Raw genomic sequence first — 23,662 nt, forward strand, 5'->3', positions numbered from 1 at the left:
GGTAGCAGGCTGGGGGGCTCAGTATAGGTAGCAGGCTGGGGGGCTCAGTATAGGTAGCAGGCTGGGGGGCTCAGTATAGGTAGCAGGCTGGGGGGATTAGTATAGGTAGCAGGCTGGGGGGATCAGTATAGGTAGCAGGCTGGGGGGATCAGTATAGGTAGCAGGCTGGGGGGATCAGTATAGGTAGCAGGCTGGGGGGATCAGTATAGGTAGCAGGATGGGGGGATCAGTATAGGTAGCAGGCTGGGGGGATCAGTATAGGTAGCAGGCTGGGGGGGGGGGGCTCAATATAGGTAGCAGGCTGGGGGGATCAGTATAGGTAGCAGGCTATGAGGGGATCAGTATAGGTAGCAGGCTATGGGGGGCTCAGTATAGGTAGCAGGCTATGGGGGGGATCAGTATAGGTAGCAGGCTGGGGGGATCAGTATAGGTAGCAGGCTGCGGGGATCAGTATAGGTAGCAGGCTGGGGGGATCAGTATAGGTAGCAGGCTGTGGGGATCAGTATAGGTAGCAGGCTGGGGGAATCAGTATAGGTAGCAGGCTGGGGGGATCAGTATAGGTAGCAGGCTGGGGGGATCAGTATAGGTAGCAGGCTATTGGGGGGGGGGGGGGGTCAGTATAGGTAGCAGGCTGGGGGGCTCAGTATAGGTAGCAGGCTGGGGGGATCAGTATAGGTAGCAGGCTGGGGGGATCAGTATAGGTAGCAGGCTGGGGGGATCAGTATAGGTAGCAGGCCAGGGGGATCAGTATAGGTAGCAGGCTATGGGGGGGTCAGTATAGGTAGCAGGCTGGGGGGATCAGTATAGGTAGCAGGCTGGGGGGGCTCAGTATAGGTAGCAGGCTGGGGGGATCAGTATAGGTAGCAGGCTGGGGGGGATCAGTATAGGTAGCAGGCTGGGGGGCTCAGTATAGGTAGCAGGCTGGGGGGCTCAGTATAGGTAGCAGGCTGGGGGGCTCAGTGTAGGTAACAGGTTGGGGGATCAGTATAGGTAGCAGGCTGGGGGGATCAGTATAGGTAGCAGGCTGGGGGAATCAGTATAGGTAGCAGGCTGGGGGAATCAGTATAGGTAGCAGGCTGGGGGAATCAGTATAGGTAGCAGGCTATGGGGGGGGGGGGTCAGTATAGGTAGCAGGCTGGGGGGATCAGTATAGGTAGCAGGCTGGGGGGATCAGTATAGGTAGCAGGCTGGGGGATGTGGAGAAATCTGGATTGCCAGGGCATATTAGCTGAGTGGGTTGGGGCGGCACTCCTATGCAGTGGCGTACCTAGGGTATTTGGCACCCGGTGCTGATTATCCTCAGACACCCCCCCCCCCATCAGGAAGACAACGTGCGGCGCGCTTAGCCGAAAAATGGGGCTACATTGTGCGGCTGCGCTGAAAAATGGGTGTGGTCATGGACCAAAATGTGGGTGTGGTCACAGGTGGAGGCAAATTTACATGAACTTAGCAATGGTGGGACATTAGATTAGGACAGTGGTGGCGAACCTTTTGGAGGTCGAGTACCCAAACTGCAACCCAAAAGTCACTTATCTATTGCAAAGCGCCATCAGCATTCTAAACTAAATACAAACATTTTAACTCATACATGAACATATGGAAAATCCAAGTTGAAAATAAACTGGGAAGATAAACAACTCATCAATCCAACTCCTGAAAAATGTATTGTTTTAGAAACCTCATCCCCAAAGTTTTAATTTTCTGTTTTAAATGACTAAAAAAGTAGGTTTAAGGCTATTGTCTCATATGATTATGATTCAGCTTTTCCCATAGTCTCACAGTTAGCAATCATGAGGCCCCCAACAAGACAAATTCAGCAATCATGAGGCCCCCAACAAGACAAATTCAGCAATCATGAGGCCCCCAACAAGACAAATTCAGAAATCTTGAGGCACCCAACAAATCATGAGGCCACCAACAAGACAAATTCAGCAATCATGAGGCCACCAACAAGACAAATTCAGCAATCATGAGGCCACCAACAAGACGAATCCAGTAACCATGAGGCCCCCAATTAGACAAATTCAGCAGTCATGAGGCACATAAATAGACAGCATTTCACATAAATGGGCAGAATGCCCCCTTAATATGGTAGACACCTCTCACCTGGCTTCTGAGTTCTCCTCTACTGGCTGCTGTGCCTGGCTCGCAATACTGTTTTTGGCTGTATTGGGGATGATGTGTGGACTGAAAGGCCTGGCAGTGATGCTGTGGCCTGGCTGGCGGTGATGCTGTGGCCTGGCTGGCGGTGATGCTGTGGCCTGGCTGGCGGTGATGCTGTGGCCTGACTGGCGGTGATGCTGTGGCTGGGCTGGCTGGCGGTGATGCTGTGGCTGGGCTGGCTGGCGGTGATGCTGGGCTGTGCCTGGCTGGTTGAAGTAAATGCTGGCCTGACTGGGGGTGATGCTGTGGCCTTTTTGCCAGTGATTCTGGGCTGGTTGGCTGGTGGTGATGTTGGGCTGGCTGGCTTAGATAGTTTACGTAGTGAGAGGTGCCCCCTAGTTTAGGTAGCGCCAGGAGCCAGTGTAGGTAGTATTGTAGTCCCCAGTACAGCTAGTATAGTGGTCCCCAGTATAGGTAGTATAGTGGTCCCCAGTATAGCTAGTATAGTGGGCCCCAATATAGCCAGTATAGTGGCCCCCAGTATAGCTAGTATAGTTGCCCCCAGTATAACTAGTATAGTTGCCTCCAGTATAGCTAGTATAGTTGCCCCCAGTATAGCTAGTATAGTTGCCCCCAGTATAGCTAGTATAGTTGCCCCCAGTCAGTATAGCTAGTATAGTTGCCCCCAGCCAGTATAGCTAGTTTAGTTGCCCCCAGTAAGTATAGCTAGTTTAGTTGCCCCCAGTAAGTATAGCTAGTTTAGTTGCCCCCAGTAAGTATAGCTGGTAGTTTTGCCCTTGCCAGTATAGCTAGTATAGTTTCCCCTAGCCAGTATAGCTAGTATAGTTGCCCCCCGCCAGTATAGTTGCCCCCCGCCAGTATAGCTAGTATAGTTGCCCCCAGTAAGTATAGCTAGTTTAGTTGCCCCCAGTAAGTAAAGCTAGTATAGTTGCCCCCAGTAAGTATAGCTAGTATAGTTGCCCCCAGCCAGTATAGTTGCCCCCAGTAAGTATAGCTAGTTTAGTTGCCCCCCACCAGTATAGCTAGTTTAGTTGCCCCCAGCCAGTATAGCTAGTATAGTTGCCCCCAGCCAGTATAGTTGCCCCCAGCCAGTATAGCTAGTATAGTTGCCCCAAGTAAGTATAGCTAGTTTAGTTGCCCCCAGTATAGCTAGTTTAGTTGCCCCCAGTATAAATGCCCCAGGAGGGTGAAAGCAGCGCTAGAAAGAGGGGCTGTGGAGGCAGCGGTGGGGAGGGGGGAAATATCCCCCCCTCCATCACCTGGCACCCCTCCTTCTGCCTCTCTCCCCATCCATAGCTAACTGTCGGCAAGTGCTGGGGCGGCCGGAGACGTGCTGAGACTTACTCACCTCATTTCCGCGATCCAAGCGTGGCAGCGTCATGTCGTCACAGATCTCCGCCTTCAATGCCGCCCACTGTGCTTCCGCTAATCAGGAAGCACAGTGGGCGGCATTGAAGACAGAGACCTGTGACGACATGACGCTGCGCTCCACGCTTGGAACGCGGAAATGAGGTGAGTAAGTCTCAGCACGCCTCCGGCCGCCCCTGCACTTGCCGACAGTTAGCTATGGAGGGGGAGAGAGACAGAAGGAGGGGTGCCAGGTGAGGGGGGGGGGGTATTTTCCCCCTCCCCACTGCTGCCTCCACAGCCCCTCCTTCTAGCGCTGCTTTCACCCTCCTGCTGTACTGCTGTAGGGGGTCGTGGTGACACCCCCCTGGGTGTCTGTCACCCGGATGCGCCCCGCCCCCTGCGCTCTATGGTAGGGACGCCACTGCTCCTATGTCCTGGCAGACGCCTTTCCCCTTTTTTTTTTCTTTTTCCCACATTGTTCGACAAATATTTTTTCATCCACATTGGTCGATGCAAATGAAGGAATCTCTGCCACTCATTTTTCCTTTTAGCTCAGAGGCTGACTAGAAAAAAAGTGCATTGCCCGTATGCCCAATATAAGGAGGATAGCAGAAACTCCTAATACGTGACATGTAATGATTGCGGAGACCCTGAAATGCCAGGACAAATGCCACAAATGTCCCCATGGAAATAAAACACCCCAAGGTATTCGCTGAGGGGCATGGGGAGTTCATAGAAGATTTTATTTTTTGTCACAAGTTGGCAGAAATTGATTTTGTTTTTTTCTCTCAAAGTGTCATTTTCCGCTAACTTGTGACAAAAAATACATTTTTCTATGAACTCACTATGCCCCTAATGGAATACCTTGGGGTGTCTTCTTTCCAAAATGGGGTTATTTGTGGCATGTGTTTACTGTCCTGGCATTTTTTTTTTGGGGGGGGGGGGAGATAAATTGTGAGCGCCCCTGTAAAGCCTAAATGTGCTCTTTGAACTTTGGGCCCCTTTGCACAGCTAGGCTGCAAAAAAGTGTCACATATGTGGTATTGCCGTGTTCAGGAGTAGTAGTATAATGTGTTTTGGGGTGTCTTTTCACACATACCCATGCTGGGTGGGAGAAATATCTCTGTAACTAAAAATATTTTTTTGTAAAAAGTCGAAAAAATTGTCATTTACAGAGATGTTTCTCCCTCCCAGCATGGTGGGATATATGTTGGATATGAAAAGACACCCCAGAACACATTATACTACTGGCGATACTACATTTGTGGCACTTTTTTTTGCAGCCTAGCTGTGCAAAGGGGGCCAAAGTCTGAGTACCTTTTAATAATTCACAGGTCATTTTTAACATTTGGTTTCCAGACTACTTCTGATGGTTTAGGGCCCCTAAAATGCCAGGGCAGTATAAGAACCCCACAAGTGACCCCATTTTGGAAAGTAGACACCCCAAGGTATTCCGTGAGGGGTATGGTGAGTTCATAGAAGATATTAATTTTTGTCACAAATTAGTGGAAAATGACACTTTGTAATAATAATAATATGGTAGGACATTAGACTATGATTATGGTAGGATTAGATTGTGAGTTCCTCTGAGGACAGTCAGCGACATGACTATGTAGTCTTTAATGCCCTGCAGAAGATGTCAGTGCTACATAAATACATAAGTCTTTAGAATGAGACAAGGGTGAATTTTGTATTTTTTTTAGGTGGGAGAGAAATGGTAAGACAGGAGAGTAGGAGAAAGAGATAGAAGAGAATGGGGGACAGGCAGAGAGAGTAAAGGGGAGGAGACATGAGTGAGTGTCTGTGGGGCAAAGAGACGAGAGGAGAAGAATGAGAGACCGGGATGGAGGAGACAGTGACACACACACAACACAAACTGAGGGGGATTCTGGGTACCAGTAATCCCCCCTAAACTTGCCTTTGCTCTGGAGAATTGGCTAAAGATCCACCTATACCCAAACAGAGGAAGGATCATCAACTGCCTGCTCTCTTACATGGTTGCCTGATTGGGTATCCCAGTTTTGTGAGTACCTGTACATACTTACCTTTGGTCTCATACTACACTAAATCGGCTCTCAGTATTTGTCCCTTTGTCTTTACTTTGAATAGACCACTAACACAAAAATTTAAAAATGTATATGTATGCATACATATAAGATTGGCATTTGTTCCATAACTAAAATATACCTGACACAAGTCAAAGCTACCTTAACTAGGTTTGTCTTCTTTCCTACCTCATTTACTCCCCATGCAGGACACCTGAGTCCCTCACTGTCCTTCCAGTTCCCTTCCTTGATCTATTGTGCAGCCTGATAAAGTCTGCAACTTAGCAGACCCAGCAGCGTGCCTCCTTCATCACGCTCCCCTGGCTGTGAGCTTTGTGCGCATGTTAAGACTCAACTGCGCCATCATCTCCTCCTCTCCTCCCCCTCCTGTTAGCCCCTTTCTTGGTACCTAACCTTAACATTCCCACCTGTGTAAAATCCTCCATGGAGGTTAACCCTAAACTCCCCACCAACCAACTCAAAGTCCATCCTGAGATCTAACCCTAACCACCTCCAACCTACAGGTCTTCCTGATGTTTTACCACAACCTCCCCCAATGTAAACCACGTCTTATCACCTAAACCTAATCACTTAACCTTAGCTAAAAACTAAACTTCCCTACTCAAACCCACAATACTCACCATTACAGACAACTAATTGTATTCCACACACCTTTCATCTATTGGCTATGCTGCTGGTGCCCAATGGAAGTGAAAAATATCAGGGGAAGTATCACAGTGTACAAAGTATATCCCTTCAAGGCAAACATTTGCTCTGGCACCCAAACCATGGAGCACCAAATACACCTGCTCTCTATTAGTGATTTGGAACTGGGGACCCATTGTCCTGCTACAGGACGTGCATTTTATTTGTATACTTCAAAAATGTAATGTTTTTGTTACATTTTAAAAACATTTTTTTAAATGGACTACTATAATTCAAAACATGAAATATGCATTAGGATAAACAATGGCTTGAAATATAGGTGTCCAAACAAGTTGAGATAATGCATGATTTTTTTAACCTACAATGTGTAATTCAGCATTTAATATTTTGGAAGGCAACATCTACCATTCTTTCACACAACTCTGTATTGTATTATGCAGCTGAAGTACAGCAAATAGGCCATTAATGTTGACAGATCCTAACCACCCCTCCCACTCCTTATCAGACCGGTTCTGATGCCCTCTCTGTGCACTTTCCTTTGCATAACCTTCTGAAGTACCTGGAGTTTCTTTTCATATCCCTCTCTTTTCCTTAGGCTCATGTGTTTGATGATGGACTGTGGTGGTCTGAAAGTTTTAGCTAATCCACAATGGGCAGGTAAACCTGGAATCTAGCACCTTATGGGGAGTGAGAGACGTAATCATGATACAAAGTAAGATACATGATGTAAAATCAGTGATATGTTCTGCAGATGCAAGGGCTTCTCATTTTATATGTTTGATATGTAGATTTTAAAGACAATACAATTGTCTAGGTTGCAGAGTTTAATTTATACTTTACTTTTGAATAACGTTAATTCCCCAGAATGCATTTATACCATTTACTTTTAACATAAGTTGAGCTGTGTATGTATATGTTTAGTGTGCCATTTAAAACATCAGGGCAAAAATGTCATTTAGATACAGAAAATAATATAAAGCATCAAATAAGTAACCTTCACCTTGTAAATGAGTGTATAAAGCAGAGTGTCTGTAAATGATCAAGGGTGAATACAGTATATACAAAAATATGTAATGTACATGAATGGAGGCTATGGAGTTCAAAGGATGGCTAGTTTATGGTATAAGCAGCTTTACCACCCTTACAACACTCTGTACAGTGTGCTGCTGGCGATGACTGGGACATGACTGCAGTCCTGTCATCACTCTGAATGTGGCAGCTGAATCACCTCTGCATTGAAGCTGAGACCATGAGGTAAATTCACAAAAGAACAGTAATGCTGACTGCACATGTTAAGATTATCACGATTTATGCAATTTATGTAGCAAGTTACATTAGAACAGAAGGTTCATGTACTCAATGGGTTTGCCCACATCCACTGTGAGGGTTGGGGGAGGGGGGGGGGGGAGAGATCCTCACAACTTTTCATCAGGCAGTAAAAAATCCATTACTGGCCTTGGCTCCGGTTCTTAGAATTCTAATTACAGCTACTACTACAACCTGTCCTTTAGGGCAATTTGCAAAATGTTTAGCAAAAACTTTGTTCTATGATAAGTAGCTTTTGATAACAAACAATATGCCTGCTTCCAAATGAAGGTCCCTATCACACATATCAGCACTATATTGAGGCCAAATGTTTGACCGTTGGCAACTAAACTATTCTAGGCCCATTACAGCTGCCCCATTAAACAAATTTTTTGTGTTGTGTTTTGTTTTAAAGCCTAAGGGGGGTGGGGGATTTTGTGTTTGGTACAGCGAAATAGTAATGTTTTTGTCATAGTGGTATATTTCCTATTCCCTTTCCCAATATACAGACCAGTACATACTGCTCTCCAGAAAGCTATTCAAGTTTGTCTGTGTGGGAAGAACTGGCACACCTCAGTTATATTATCATTCAATAATCTGTATATAAATTATGACTAGGCTTAACTCAAATATGCTGATGTACCAATGAATAGAGTTTAATAGTTCATTGTTACTCTGCTTTTGCTTTGACATTCCAACATATTGGGATAATGGCTAAGAAAACTCTTTCATTCTAATAACCACTATTATTTCCAAATACAAACATGTTTTTGTTTTTTGGGTTTTTTTTTCAAAGGCAGGGGGCTGAAAAAGTTTATAAATGTTTATGGGGGCTTTATCAATGTTCTGCCCTGAGGATGCCAAAATATTGTTCCTTTATAACCTTCCTGGCGGTTTTCAGATTTAGGGTTTAAAAGCCAAGCAATTTTTTCACAGGCTATTTGACCTTAAAAAGCAAGGGGAATAAAAACATACCACAGAGAGATCTGCACCAGTTCCTGCATATAACGCAACTCGGGCACGGGATTTCCGCTCTGAGCTGCGGATTTTTGTCCCAAGCCAGGCTCTGGGTTACCGCCAAAGAGGTTAAACTACTGAAGATATGGCTCAGTTAGTGGCAGTAAACTTGTGTTTGCAAGTTACACTGATTGTAATAGTATTTTTATAGCAGGAAAGTTTTCCAATTGAATGGGATATTACGTTATTATGCAAGATGGCTAATTGTTGTGGCCAGGGGGTTAATTGTGATTTTCACAATTAACTTTATACATTTTATAAAGTTAATCATGGAAAGGAAAGATTTTTACAATGGGCAAACACTGAATAAATAATATATAAATTAATATTGTACAATTAAGCAATTTTATTATTTTATTTTGACTACAGTTCCTCTTTCAGGTTTTGATGGGTTCTACATTTATGGTAACTACAGGTGGGAGGTAGAGGGGATTTCACTCCATTTTACCTGTAGGTACACAGCATACAGTTTGTGGATTTGACATTGAGCATCAGCAGCACATTTACTCTATCATACCTTGGCTATACTGCACTGTAGCAGACATCCCTTCTTCTCAGCTGTAAACTCTGACTTGAAACAGACTCTAATTGAGACTGAGATGCTCGAAATGTATGTACAGTGGGTTGCAGAAGAATAATTACGCACACCCCACTTTGCAGTTATTTATTTGTAAAAAAATGTTTGGATTGATGTATGATTTTCGATCCACTTCTCACATGTACACCACTTTGTATTGGTCTTTCACGTGGAAATCCAATAAACTTGATGCATGTTTATGGCAGTAATGTGACAAAATGTGGAAAACTTCAAGGGGGCCGAATACTTTTGCAACCCACTGTATGTATGTATGTATGTATGTATGTATGTATGTATGTATGTCTTGCTTGCCTTTTGCTATGTTTGTGTTGTTATATGTTACTGATCTACTCTTGCCACGTGAACCACAAGCAATTCCTGGCACACCACTCGGTGTGCTTGGCGATAATCAGGGCCGGAGCTACCATAGGAAAAAATGGGCAATTACCCCAGGGTCCCAGAGCCTGTAGGGGCCCCCAAGGTGTCCCTCCCCCATCTTAACTGTTGCTCCCCAGGGACTTGGGGGAGGGTCAGCAGCCAGCTCAGGGGCCCAGGAGGGAAATTTGGCTGCAACAAGGGGCCTCTAATGACACGTATTGGTTGGGGGGTCTCTGTTGGGGGGGCCCCCAGGCTAATTTTGCCCTAGGGCCCAATTGTTACTTGAACCGTCCCTGGCGATAATAAAGATGATTCTGACCACGAGATAGACAGAGGACTTTAGCTAACTGATTTGATACTCGCTGAAAAAAACGATGTAGAAAATCCATCCTACACCCATCACAAATTTTGCAAGGCAGTGGTCGCCTTGGAGGTGTTTAACCACCCTGGCGTTACAATTATTGTGGCCGCAAGTGGCTTTTTTTTTTTAAAAAAAAGGTAATTTTTTAGTGTAGCTAGCATTAGGCTAGCTACACTCTCCCCCCAAGTCCCCCGGCACTGTGTCCACCCCTCCGCTCGCCGGTGGCAATATTTACCTGGCCGAGACTTCCGCCATAGCTTTGGGCATTGCAATGGTGACAATTGGACATGATGTCTGACGTCATCGGCGTCATGCGCAGTTCCCGATCGCTGCCTTAGCCCTGGAGGCCATGGAGAGGCTGCGCTGGCGCGGGCTCCGTGGGGGGCGGGGGTGTAAGCAAATACAGCGAAGATCGGGGAGATCAGAGTGGGCCGTCTGCGAGCGGAGGGGTGATGTAGGTAGCCAAGTGCTAGCTACACCCCCTCCGAAAATTTGGTGCAGAAAGACCCTGCAGGGGCTGAGCAATCTACTGCGGCGGTAATGGACGAGCTGAGCTCGTAATTACCACCAAGTTGGTTAAACAAAGTGGATTAAACAGAATAATGCAGCCTACATATCTCTCTAATACTGGGATTACACAATACTTTTTTTGTAAGAATCATGTTCCGCTCGATTCGTTTCTGCTCGACTTCTTACAGAAGTCAATGGAAAAAAGATAAGAAAAGCGAGTGGAAGATAAGAGACTCAAGCAGAAAATCGAATGGCTAATAGATCGCGCGCTGAATCGAACGCAAAAAACGTATCGTGTAATCCCAGCATTAAAGTGAATCTGAAGTGGAAATAAATATATGATTTGTATGTGTAGTACAGCTAAGAAATAGAACATTACTAGCACAGATATGAGTCTCATAACTGTTAAGAAACTTCAGTTGTTATCTACGCAAAAAAGCTTCTCTGAGCTCTCCGACCCAACTTGGTTGGCTACAGTGCTGTTTTCTGAAGCACTTATCTCAACCTGACTCTCAAGGTTTCTTGTTTGAACTTCTTGGCAGTAAAACCTTAAAGTGAACCCGAGGTGAAAATAAACTGATGAGATAAACAATTATATTCATCCTCCTACTCCTAAAAATGACTTTTTTAGACATCCCATACAGGGATGTCTTAATAGACTGCTCAGTTGCAGTCTATTAAGAGTCCCTAAATGAAAATACAATAACCATATTGACCCATTCTCTCTCCCACTGCTCTCAGAAATAAGTAGAAAAATGTATTGTGCCAATAAAACTTTTATGGCTGTACTTTGCTTATCAGTGATGTGTACTATATTCCTGACAAGCTAATGACAAGACAAAAGCTGCCACTTCAATCCGTAAAAATTAACTCATTCAGGCAGCAAAATAAAACAAGTAAAATACCCTGGTCATTAATATATTTAGTACTGTACATACACATGTATATCTCATCATGTCACATGTCGCCTCAGATACACTTTAAACAAAGGGTCATTAGCTCTGCTCTGTTTCATAGTTTAAATACAGAGTGTAGTTTGTAAGCTGCAAATATTAGAGAATGATGCAATGTTATTTAAAAAAGCTATATACCTAAAAATGAAAATAAGACTCTTTTCTTTGCTACTAATGTTCCATTAATTATCTGTACTGCACAATTCATTATATCAAAAAAAAAATTTCCGCTTCAGTGTCACTTTAACCACTTACCGACCGCCCACTGCACAGGGGCGGCCGGAAAGTGGATCCCGCAAGGACCGCCGCATGTATAATTGGCGGTGGTCCTTGTACGGGCATGGGTGGAGCGATCGCGTCATCCGTGACGCGATCCTCCGCCGGGGATCGATGACCGGGGATTTAGCCTCCAGCTCGCCGGCCACTTAGCAGCGCCGGCAGGCGGAGGAATACAAATCTCCGCCGATCCTTCCGTATAATAGGCTTTGTAATGTATACAAAGTGTATTATACAGGCTGCCTCCTGCCCTGGTGGTCCCAGTGTCCGAGGGACCACCAGAGCAGGCTGCAGCCACCCTAGTCTGCACCCAAGCACACTGATTTCCCCCCCCCGCCCCCTAATCGCCAACAGCACCCCTCAGACCCCCCCCCCTGCCCACCCCCCAGACCCCTGTTTGCACCCAATCACCCCCCTAAACACCCATCAATCACTCCCTGTCACTATCTGTCGACACTATTTTTTTTTATTCCCTAAACTGCCCCCTGCTCCCTCCTGATCACCCCCTCACCCCTCCGATTCTCCCCAGACCCCCCCCCCCCAGACCCCTCCTCCTGTGTACTGTATGCCTCTATCCCCCCTGTAATAACCCAATGAGTGAGTGACAGGGTGGCCCCCTAGGGAGTGAGTGAGTGACAGGGAGGCCCCCTCTCCAGCCGCCGCCGCCGCCGCTCCCCCCCCTTACCTCGCAGCAGAGTCAGACCTCATGATCAGCGGCGACCCGACCAGTACCAGCGGGCGCCGGACGCACCCGCTCGATATGCGGAAGTGATGTCACTTCCGCATATCAGTGCGGGCACTGTGTCCTAGCGCCCGCACGTTTGGTCGCCGGCTTGCCGCCTGATCCTGAGGTCTGAGGACGCGGCGGCGGCGGCTGGAGGGAGCCGCTGACAGAGGGGGCGGCCGGGCGGAGATCCGTGGCTCCCCAGGACAGATTGGGGGCACGTGCCCCCCCAAAATAGGGCTAGCGACGCCCCTGGCGAGGGGCATACAACCTGGTGCGGATCAGACAGGGCGATGAATGGAAAATGGCCTTTAACACACCCGACGGGCATTACGAGTACCTGGTGATGCCCTTCGGGTTGTGCAACGCCCCGGCCGCTTTTCAGGAACTTATTAATGAAGTATTCAGAGAAGTGTTGGGTAAATTTGTCCTGGTATACCTAGATTATATACTTATTTTCTCAGACAACCTCACCCAACACAGGGCTCACGTCAAATTTGTTCTGAGCAAACTAAAGCAGAACATGCTTTATGCTAAATTGGAGAAATGCATTTTTGAGGCAACATCCGTCACTTTTCTGGGGTACATAATTTCCACCTCAGGCCTTTCTATGGATCCTGCCAAGGTCTCTGCTGTCCTGGAATGGCCTCAGCCAGTGGGACTAAAATCTCTCCAGAGATTTTTAGGATTCGCCAATTACTATAGAAGGTTCATAAAGGGGTACTCCACAGTCATAGCACCCCTCACCAGTCTCACAAAGAAAGGGGCAGATACCAACCACTGGTCCCCCGAAGTCCTGGCTGCTTTCTCCACTTTGAAAGAATTGTTTTGCTCTGCACCCATTTTGAGACACGTTGACACCTCCTATCCCTTTATTGTGCAGGTGGACGCCTCGGAGGTCGGGGTAGGGGCTGTGCTGTCTCAGCGCTCTGGGTTGCAGGGAAGATTACACCCGTGTGCCTATTTCTCTCGTAGGTTTTCACCAGCAGAGAAAAACTATGATATAGGAAACAGGGAGCTCCTAGCCATTAAACTGGCCTTTGAAGAATGGCGTCATTGGTTAGAAGGAGCAGAACATACGATTACAGTTTACACTGATCACAAAAATTTGGAATACATTGAGGGGGCTAAAAGATTAAGTCCCTGTCAGGCTCGGTGGTCATTGTTTTTCTCGAGATTTAGATTTATTATTACGTACACTCCGGGTAGTAAAAACATTAAAGCGGATGCCCTGTCCAGATGTTTTGAACCGGAGACAGCACAGTCCTCAGACCCAGAGACTATTATCCCACAGAAAGTTGTGTTGGCAGCCACAGAGACTTGGAAAGACTGGACAGAGACTTTAAGTCCCTTCCAGCAGGATGTCCCTGAGGGAAAGCCGGAAGGGGTTATGTTTGTTCCACTGCCATTTCGTCTCCAGATCTTACAGATGTTCCACTCGCACAAGAATGCTGGACATCCGGGGGCCTCCAGAACACAGGACCTGGTTCCTAGATGTGCTTGGTGGCCTTCTCTGGCAACGGATTGCAAGGAGTATGTTAGAGAGTGTGCAGTTTGTGCAAAAAGCAAACCCTCCCGCCTGGCACCTGTGGGAACGTTGCAGCCTTTGCCCACCCCGGATGAGTCGTGGACCCATTTGTCCATGGATTTTGTGGGTGAACTTCCGAGGTCTGAAGGCATGTCGGTCATTTGGGTGGTAGTCGACCGTTTCAGTAAAATGGCCCATTTTGTGCCCTTGAAAGGACTCCCCTCGGCCCATGAGTTGGCCGATCTTTTTATCGGCCACGTTTTCCGACTACATGGCATTCCGGAAAACATAGTGTCGGATCGGGGAGTCCATTTTGTTTCTAGATTCTGGAGGGCATTTTGTCATCAAATGGGCATGGAACTGTCATTTTCATCGGGCTACCACCCACAGACCAATGGTCAGACTGAGAGAGTGAATCAGTCATTGGAACAGTTTTTGAGGTGTTATGCTGCGGATGCGCAAAATGATTGGGTCAAGTTCTTGCCGTTCGCAGAATTTGCGCACAATAATTTGAAAAGCTCATCCTCTGAATTTTCACCGTTTCAGGTGGTAACTGGAAAGTTGCCTAAGTTCTCCCCACTGCCAGTAGCTTCCACTCCGTTTCCAGCTTTGGAGGCATGGCAAAAATCATTTAAGAACATTTGGGGGAGCGTGAAAAATAATTTGGAGAAGGCTTTTCAAAGTCAGAAAGGTCAAGCTGACAAGAGACGCTCCGTAGAGTGGAAGTTCCGACCAGGAGACTTGTTCTGGGTGTCCACACGTCATTTGACCCTGAAACAGCCCTCGCCCAAGTTAGGACCCAGATTTGTGGGCCCTTTTCCAGTGACCAGGAAGATTAACAATGTTACTTATGCCATTGATCTTCCTGCCAGCATGCGCGGTGTAAGATCCTTTCATGTGTCCCTGCTTAAACCAGCAGTTCATGTAGGTCCCACTCCTCCTCCTCCTGTAATGATAGATGACCAACCTGAGTATGAAGTAGAAAAGATTTTAGACTCACGTGTTGCACAGAACTCAGTGCAGTATCATGGGTATCTGAGTGTCGCATGCACGCGGATAAATTGAAGAAGGAGTTCCACGCCCCACATCCTGGGAAGCCGGGTAGGAGCTGTCCGGAGTCCACTCCTCAGGGGGGGGTACTGTGAGAAAACGCGGAAAAGCTGCCACGAGCACTCAGAGCAAGGCGGCTGATTCCGCGTCCAACGCGGCAGGTTGCGCGCGTGGGTCTACATCCATTGGCATGACGGAGCGCGATGAAACCGCCGCATGCCTCATGAACAAGGCGGCGGATTCCGCGTCAGACGCGGATGTTGGCACGCATAGGCATAATTCTGACAGTACTGCTGAACGCGGAGGAACTGCCGCATGCTTGGACAGCGGTGCGGCTGGTTCCGCATCCAACAAAGCAGAGACATTACAACACATGTCTGGTGTGGCTGGGACTGATAGTCCACACAGGTTCAGGAGGGCGCGCGCGCGCGGAGAGGCAGAGCCTTTATGACAGTCAGAAGGGCGTCAGCTGACCAAGCCGGTCAGCTGACAATTCCAGCAGTTTTCATTAGTCCAGCACTTAGGGGTGGCGCTGGAGAGCTCTAGGGTATATATACTGGGTGCTGGTCATTTCTCTGGTTTCTGGCGTTGCGATCACTACGTGGTAGCACTCAGACCTTCTGTCAGTATCTGTGTTATTATCTAGATCAGTTTCCAAGGTGTTGATGACCAAGGAGCTCACACCTTAGTCTACGAATCCTGTTATTATCTGTGTTATTATCTAGACCAGTTTCCAAGGTGTTGATGACCAAGGAGCTCACACCTTAGTCTAGGAATCCTGTTACCAGCTGTATTATTATCTAGACCAGTTCCGGGGTGTTGATGATCTAGGAGCTCACACCCAAGTCTAGGCATTGATTATTTGTTATGACCTTCTGCTTTCCTGACCACTCTTCTGATTAGGTACTTCGCTATATCTGATACTCTGTTGCCAAACTCTGCTAGTCTTAGGATTCCGCATCTGTCTCCTGTCTCTGTACTTTATCTGTCTGTGTGTTAACGACCTGGCCTGTCCGACCTCGAGAACTATCTTCCCTGTTGGGAGATAGTTCCCAGTCCTGTCAGTGACACTTCACCTTTGGTGTCACTCACTCTCTGATCCTTCCGCACTCTCAGCCTGGCTCCGCCCCTTGGGGAGCATCAGACCAGTGGAAGGAACCTGTTCTCTAAGCAGTATCTCGTACTGCCTAGCACCCTCTACGCGGGTGCTCTCCTCAAAGTATACGGTTGCACCAAACACTCATACTACTCAGGTGTCCAGAGGTTAGAGATATATCTGATTATCGGTGATACTGCAGATCATCAATAATTGGGTATATATCTGCATTCTCGGTGATACTGTAGATCACCGGTAATCAGATCCTCCCTGTGTTACACCGATCGTTACAGGTAATAACCTAACTTACCTGAATAAACCAAAGCTGAATAAAATAGGCATCCATGCCCTGGCTGAAAAAAATATTGAATGAAATGAAAGGGACACTGTAGAGGGGTCAGGGGAAAATGAGTTGAACTTACCCCGGGGCTTCTAATGGTCCCCCGCAGACATTCTGTGCCTGCGCAGCCACTCACCGATGTTCCGGCCCCGCCTCCGGTTCACTTCTGGAATTTCAGATTTTAAAGTCTGAAAACCACTGCGCCTGCGTTGCCGTGTCCTCGATCCCGCTGATGTCACCAGGAGCATACTGCGCAGGCCCAGTATGGTCTGTGCCTGAGCAGTACGCTCCTGGTGACATCAGCGGGATTGAGGACATGGCAACGCAGGTGCAGTGGTTTTCAGACTTTAAAGTCTGAAATTCCAGAAGTGAACCGGAGGAGGGGCTGGAGCATCGGTGAGTGGCTGCGCGGGCACAGGGGGACCGTTAGAAGCCCCGGGTAAGTTCAACCCATTTTCCCTCGACCCCCTACAGTATCCCTTTAACTAGACTCTGCAAGTGGCTGGTGTTTGGGAACTGACCCTCTTAAGGGAAAATAGGGTGATTTTGCATTTGACTTGCTTAGTGGGTGCGGCTGTGTTTATCAAAACGGTCACATATTCACATTAGCTGAGTTAAGAGAAAGAAGCACTTTACCCATGGTCATACTTCTTTTGTTATCTACAGTTGAAGCAATTTATATGAGCACAGTTCAGTTAATTAAGATAGACCTTTTCCAAACGTCACGTTAATTGGGATTTTGCTTACTCAGGGGGAATCATTTTGTCCAGCGTTACTTCTTTCAATAATGTGAAATGTGATCTTGAAAACAAAGCGAAAGTGGGCTATAACTACCAGGAGAAATGAGAAAACAAATGTATGAGCCATACTATACTCTATACATGCTATTAGACAGTCCAATACCTAAAGAACCTAATGAATTGGTATTTGTTGTCTAGAAAATAATAGTGCTGCTATGGATGGCCCTTCAGTACCCATCAGGTAACAAATGGTTTCAAAAGGTTAATATCAGTATCCTGGTTTGTAAATTATTGCATTATCACAGTATAAGTCCTGGAAAGTTGAATAACTTACCACTAACATTTCAGAGGGCTTAGAAGCAGATGCGTTTTGTGAATTGTGTCAACTAAGGTATAATTGAACGTGGTGGCTAGATGGGTGAGTATGCTTCTGCTCTCCATAAAGATAAAGGTTAAAGGGAACCTTAACTGAGAGGGATATGGATGTTTCCTTTTAAACAATACCAGTTGCCTGGCAGCCCTGCTGACCTATTGCTGCAGCAGTGGCTGAATCACACATCTGAAACAAGCATGCAGCTAATCCAGTCTGAATTCAGTCAGAGCACCTGATCTGCATGCTTGTTCAGGGGCTGTGGCTAAAAGTATTAGAGGCAGAGGATCAGCAGGAGAGTCAGGCAACTGGTATTATTGTAAAAGGAAAAATCCATATCCTTCTCAGTTTAGGTTCCCTTTAAATAAGTACTTGCCTGTATGGGTGCCTACGTATGAAGATATTTTCTATATATTTATTCATTTTTAGGTATAGATTGCAGAGTCAGGTTACTACTTTTTTTCAGTTTTGTTTTTTTTTTGTTATTTTTTTGAATATAAACTACTGTATATATAAAGTATACAGGATTCAGGAAAAGGCACAGCACTGAAACAGCAATAGTCCGAGTAATGAATGATCTACTTACTGCAAGGGACAAGGGTGATTGCTCAATTTTGATTCTTCTTGACTTGTCTGCAGCATTTGATACTGTGGATCATGAAATACTAATCCAGCGACTGAAGAATTACTGTGACCTAAGGGGTACTGTTCTTAGCTGGTTTCAGACCTTCCTATCTGGCAGGACACAGCAAGTATGTCTGGGCACACACTACTCTAATCCAGTGCCACTTCCCTATGGAGTTCCACAGGGTTCAGTACTATCACCATTACTCTTTGCAGTCTACATGCTCCCACTGGGCAAAATAATCCAGAACTATGGCCTAGGATACCATTGTTATGCAGATGACACACAACTGTATCTGTCCTTCAAGCCTGGCACCCAAGACCCATCAGCATCCATAAATGCGTGTCTAGTGGATTTACAAAATTGGATGAACACCAGCTGGCTGAGGCTGAACTCTGACAAAACAGAGGTGTTGTTGGTAGGTGGTCCACACCTGATGGATAAAGTTCAAAATGCTCACCACCTCAAACTACCAATTGGGGGAGATACTGTACAGTATAAAGACTCTGTGCGAAACCTTGGGTTGATCCTGGATGGAAATCTAAAACTCAAACAGCAGATATCAGCTGTCGTCAAGTCTTCCTTCTTCCATCTAAGAAATATAGCGAAAATCAAACACCTTATCCCAGCTGAAGACCTACCTGCCCTGGTTCATGCATTTGTATCCTCCCGCCTAGACTACTGCAACGCCCTGTTCATCGGATCTACAGAAAAGGTTCTGCGCCCTTACAGCTAGTACAGAATGCTGCAGCCAGACTCCTAGCCAATGCCCCCCGCAGCTCACACATCACCTCAGTACTGCAAACTCTTCACTGGTTGCCAGTAAAATGGAGAATCAATTTTAAGATCTGCCTGCTGACATTCAAGGCTCTACACCACATGGGACCCAAATACATAGCGGATCTATTGGAACTTTATGCCCCTCCACGCACCCTCCGCTCTGCCAACAAGATGAAGCTGATTATTCCCAGGATACACTTAACATTTGGTGCTCAGGCCTTTTCCTACGCAGCCCCTACTCTATGGAACTCACTTCCACAATCAGTACGAGAGGCTCCCTCTCTGGACAGCTTTAAAAAAAGGCTAAAAACTCACCTCTTTTCCCTAGCCTTTGAGACTGCATAATGCAGGGTCACAGCGCTTTGAGTCCCCAGGGAGAAAAGCGCTATATAAATATTATTGTTATTGTTATTCTGTAATTTTGGAAATTTTATTTTACATGCAAATGGATGCATCTGTATTGACAAAAAATGTGTTACTTGGTTGATTCTTAGTGGGAAAGAACATGTTAAAAAACAAAACAAATCCACTGGGATATTGAGCACATATTTTTTTAAGACGTGAATAGTTCAAGTTCCCATCGTGAAAATTCCCATGGTATTAAGTTATGGTGAAACGTTTCACTAGGATTGGAGCTAAGACAAAATTATGATTTTTATATATAGAGAAAAAAAATCTAATTGTACTTCCATAATACTTACTGTATATTGTTTTGGCTAAAAAAAATGAGTGGGGACAAGAATACCTCTGTGCCTTGGTTCTGCATAACATACAGTGCTAGAGTGCATTCATTTACATTAGGCAGGTCTTTAGGTCTTTATGGCCTTCTCCAGAACTAAATATTAGATAATAGCCCTCTTATTCTTTGCATGGCAGCTAATCTTCCATATTTTAATCACTGCTCTCTTTTATCTCTGAGCCTTCTTATTACTTCTCCCCCTCCTTTTCCCATTCCTTTAATCAGTCCATTATCTTATGCTTGCAGGCTTCCTAGTCTGGCCATCTCATGGGTAATTTTTCCCAGAATCCTTCATGGCTTCAGAAAATACGCTTTATCAGCTATACTTGCATATTTTCATGTACAACACTGGAGCATAGTGTTATTTGCCACTCATTCTGATCATTACATAAAATATTAGTGCTGTGAAATGAAAAAGCATGCAGAATCCCTACATATAACATTAGATTAGCTTCATCTGTGCCTATGCTCTGAGCTGAGACACGGACATCCTTCTACAGTATAATACTATGTGTGAAATGCAGTGATATTCCCTGCATAGACATGCATCCAGTAATGATCTACTGGTTGGCCCTCAGCAGTCTGATGCTGGTAAGTGACTATTTAAAATTACTCTTTCTATTGCAGTATTTCATAGCAATTAAATGGTATCAAGTAACTGAATTCTGAGACATTTGTCATTTCAGGGTAATTCAACTAAAGCCTTTTATAAAACCTACACGGTCCTTAGCCAAGGCTGCCAGTTAGGGCTATCTCTGATGAGAATCTCGTAGGTGTGTCTATCAGACCACGACCTCTCTCTGTGCCTTGCCCAGCGATCAGCTTGGCGGACTGACTTGGTTGAGTGCAACCCAAGGGCATTGTACTCGCCACTTACCCTGGCTACTTTGTGCCATTTCTCCACTTTCCATACTAACAGAAGTCTTCTACAGCTTGGCCCTGCACTGTCACCCAAAGGTTTGAGTCTCAATCCCTACCTGGCAACAGGTCTCCTATGTGTGTTCAAGTCTTACAGCTGCTTATTTACTGAAAGTGAAATCACTGTCCTGAAATTACTGTGTCAGATGAAATCCGCATCCCACACAGGTCTGCAGGACAGGGTCTCAACCCTCAAGTGATTTTGCACTTTTCTTGAAAATGTAAAGAATAGTGGCAACTATGCAAATCCAGGCCCCAGTAACCAAGCGAGTGTTTGAAGAAACGACAATTAACACATTCTATTAAAAAAAAAAATTCCTGTCAGGTGTAATTTACTTCATCTTTCAGAAGCACTAAAACCTTCCGCACTAGCCTGTCTGTACATGCTCTCTTTGTCAGTACAGGGAGGGGCAGATGGGTTACACATAAGGTCAATGTGATTAAAGACTATTCAAATTGGAAGGATAAGGGCACTTAGGTAAAGTAAAGCCCACTAACTAAATAAGTGCTTAAAGAACAAGCGACACCCATGCTAACCTAAAAATAAAAAACACATATATAAGTAGATAAATACTACTTCTACTAACAAAACAGATGTATTGTGCTATCCACGTAATGATTCTTGTGAATTTTATAAAGAAAAAGCAGAAAAGCCTATTCTAGGCAGTGGCCATTTTGCCAAGTTAATGCTGACATCATATCCTCACTGACTCTTGTTCTCCCCCCCCCCCCCCTTTCTCTTGCTCATTGTGTATTCATTAGCTGCCCTCCTCCCAGAGTTTTCAGACACTCCCACTGAGGTGTATACTAACAACTGCACTGTCTTTTTTTTTTATTTACACATCCAATCACTGAGTCACCTCAGCCTTCCTTGTAAACACAAGTAATCAAAGGGTGTTTCTGATAAGCAGCTAGGCAGGGAAATAAATGGAAGTGGAGGAATATATTATAGATTAAAAGAACTCCCAGCATTCAACTGTTTGGCACTAGGGCCAGTGCTCCTAAAGTATGTGATAACTACAAATCATAACAGCAGAAAAAGTTTTGCAAGTTTTGTATGCAGGATTAGCATCTTTATCACTTAATACACTCAGACCAGTTGATGTTGAAATTTGATTTTTATGGTGACAATACCGCTTTAAGAAAAACAATGCAGTTGACCTATCAAAATGTTTTATGCAGTTTATTGTCACTTCATCCTAAGGCCTTTCCAAAAGCACTACCATTTTCTTAATTTTGCTATTGTTCTACGCTCTCTTTACCAGTACCAAGAGTGGGAGAGGGGCAAGAGGATTTGACTGCATAGACCAGGCTTTCTCAACCAGAGTTCCCTGGAACCCCAGGGTTCCTTGAGGACTCTGCAGGGGTTCCTTGGCATTTTCCCCCATCGTGGCGGAAGTATATAGAGCACACTATAATAGGTGGTACTTGTTAGATTCTGTTCTAAATCACCTTGCTTCGACACCATCAACTTCTTATAGTTGCGTCTCACAGACTGTGAGATAACTTGACTCTCAACACAGCAAGCAGGAGATAGACTTTTCTCAGGCTTCTTCAATGTTTATGGAGTTTATTCAGAAAACAGAAATACAGATATACAGTTCATCATATCCTAGCCACGCCAATCTTCATGTTGCGTTACAAGCTTCTTGATTAGACTTCCTGCTGAAGTCAATCAGGTACCTTCTTTCTAACCTAAGTTACACTAGACTACCTATGTACAGCATACATTATATCAGATTACAGAAAGGAATGAACATACTTAGAGGTCCCAGTCAGCCTTGCGAGCTAGTGCGAAAGTAAGAAGCAGAGTGAGCTCCCCTAGCTCACTCAGATTTTAATACTGACTAGGAAAGAGTTAAATATGACATCATCTTCGCCATCCCCTAGATCAGACTATTGGTGGACCCACTCGTGGTGTCATTATACACACCTACTCGATTAATATTCGATGAGGCATTTGACATACATACAGGAATGTGTATATTTACAAAACATGGTTGATGTTTATTGTTCTAGTGGCGGTACATGCCCAGGTCAGGGAGACCTGTGGCCTTGTCCATAGAACAGCTTCTTGGTATGTTTTAGTTCTGCTGACAGAACTGCAGATTTTCTCTCTAAGAGAAAATCCCCTTAACCACCCTGGCGTTCTATTAAGATCGCCAGGGCGGCTGCATGAGGGTTTTTTTTAAATAAAAAAAAAAACTATTTCATGCAGCCAACTGAAAGTTGGCTGCATGAAAGCCCACTAGATGGCGCTCCGGAGGCGTTCTTCTGATCGCCTCTGGCGGCCAAAAGTAACACGGAAGGCCGCAATGAGCAGCCTTCCGTGTTTGGCTTCTCCTGTCGCCATGGCGACGAGCGGAGTGACATCATGGACGTCAGCCGACGTCCTGACGTCAGCCGCCTCCGATCCAGCCCTTAGCGCTGGCCGGAACTATTTGTTCCGGCTGCGCAGGGCTCAGGCGGCTGGGGGGACCCTCTTTCGCCGCTGCTCGCGGCGGATCGCCGCAGAGCGGCGGCGATCGGGCAGCACACGCGGCTGGCAAAGTGCCGGCTGCGTGTGCTGCTCTTTATTTCATCAAAATCGGCCCAGCAGGGCCTGAGCGGCACCCTCTGGCGGTATACCGCTAAGGTGGTTAAAGTGCAGGTCTGCTCCTCAAGCCTTTTTGACTAACTCAGTCCAAATAACTGAGGCCTACTTAAATTATAACAGTACTGTAACAATAAGCACTAATTTGGGGGGTCAGAAGACAGTATAATGAGGGTCCGTGTAATAGGGGGTAGTGAAATAAACAGCCACACATACTTTTAAAGACCATGCCTTCTGCAAAATAAATGCAGGGGTTCCTCGAGATCAAAACATTGTTTGCAGGGGTCCCTTGAGATCAAAAAGACCACTTTGCTTACGGTGAAATCTTTTCCGGTAGTCATGAGGACAGCACCCCTGGATGAGACTTGTCTCCCTCCCCACTGTGGACAGGAAACTGTTAAAAGAAGAATTTGCATAAGCAATAGGCAGCCACATATAAGATACTACACCGTTTGGGTAAATATTCATGGTGGAAATAAAAGTTGCCAATTGCTTATTGGGGTATGCTACAGACCACCTCATATTAATGAAGCTGCAGAACTGCAATTACTACAGCAAATTGAAAAAGCGGCAAGTAAAAATGAGGTCATAGTTATG

This window comes from Hyperolius riggenbachi, chromosome 3, assembly GCF_040937935.1.
Source record: "Hyperolius riggenbachi isolate aHypRig1 chromosome 3, aHypRig1.pri, whole genome shotgun sequence".
In the NCBI taxonomy this organism is placed as follows: domain Eukaryota; kingdom Metazoa; phylum Chordata; class Amphibia; order Anura; family Hyperoliidae; genus Hyperolius; species Hyperolius riggenbachi.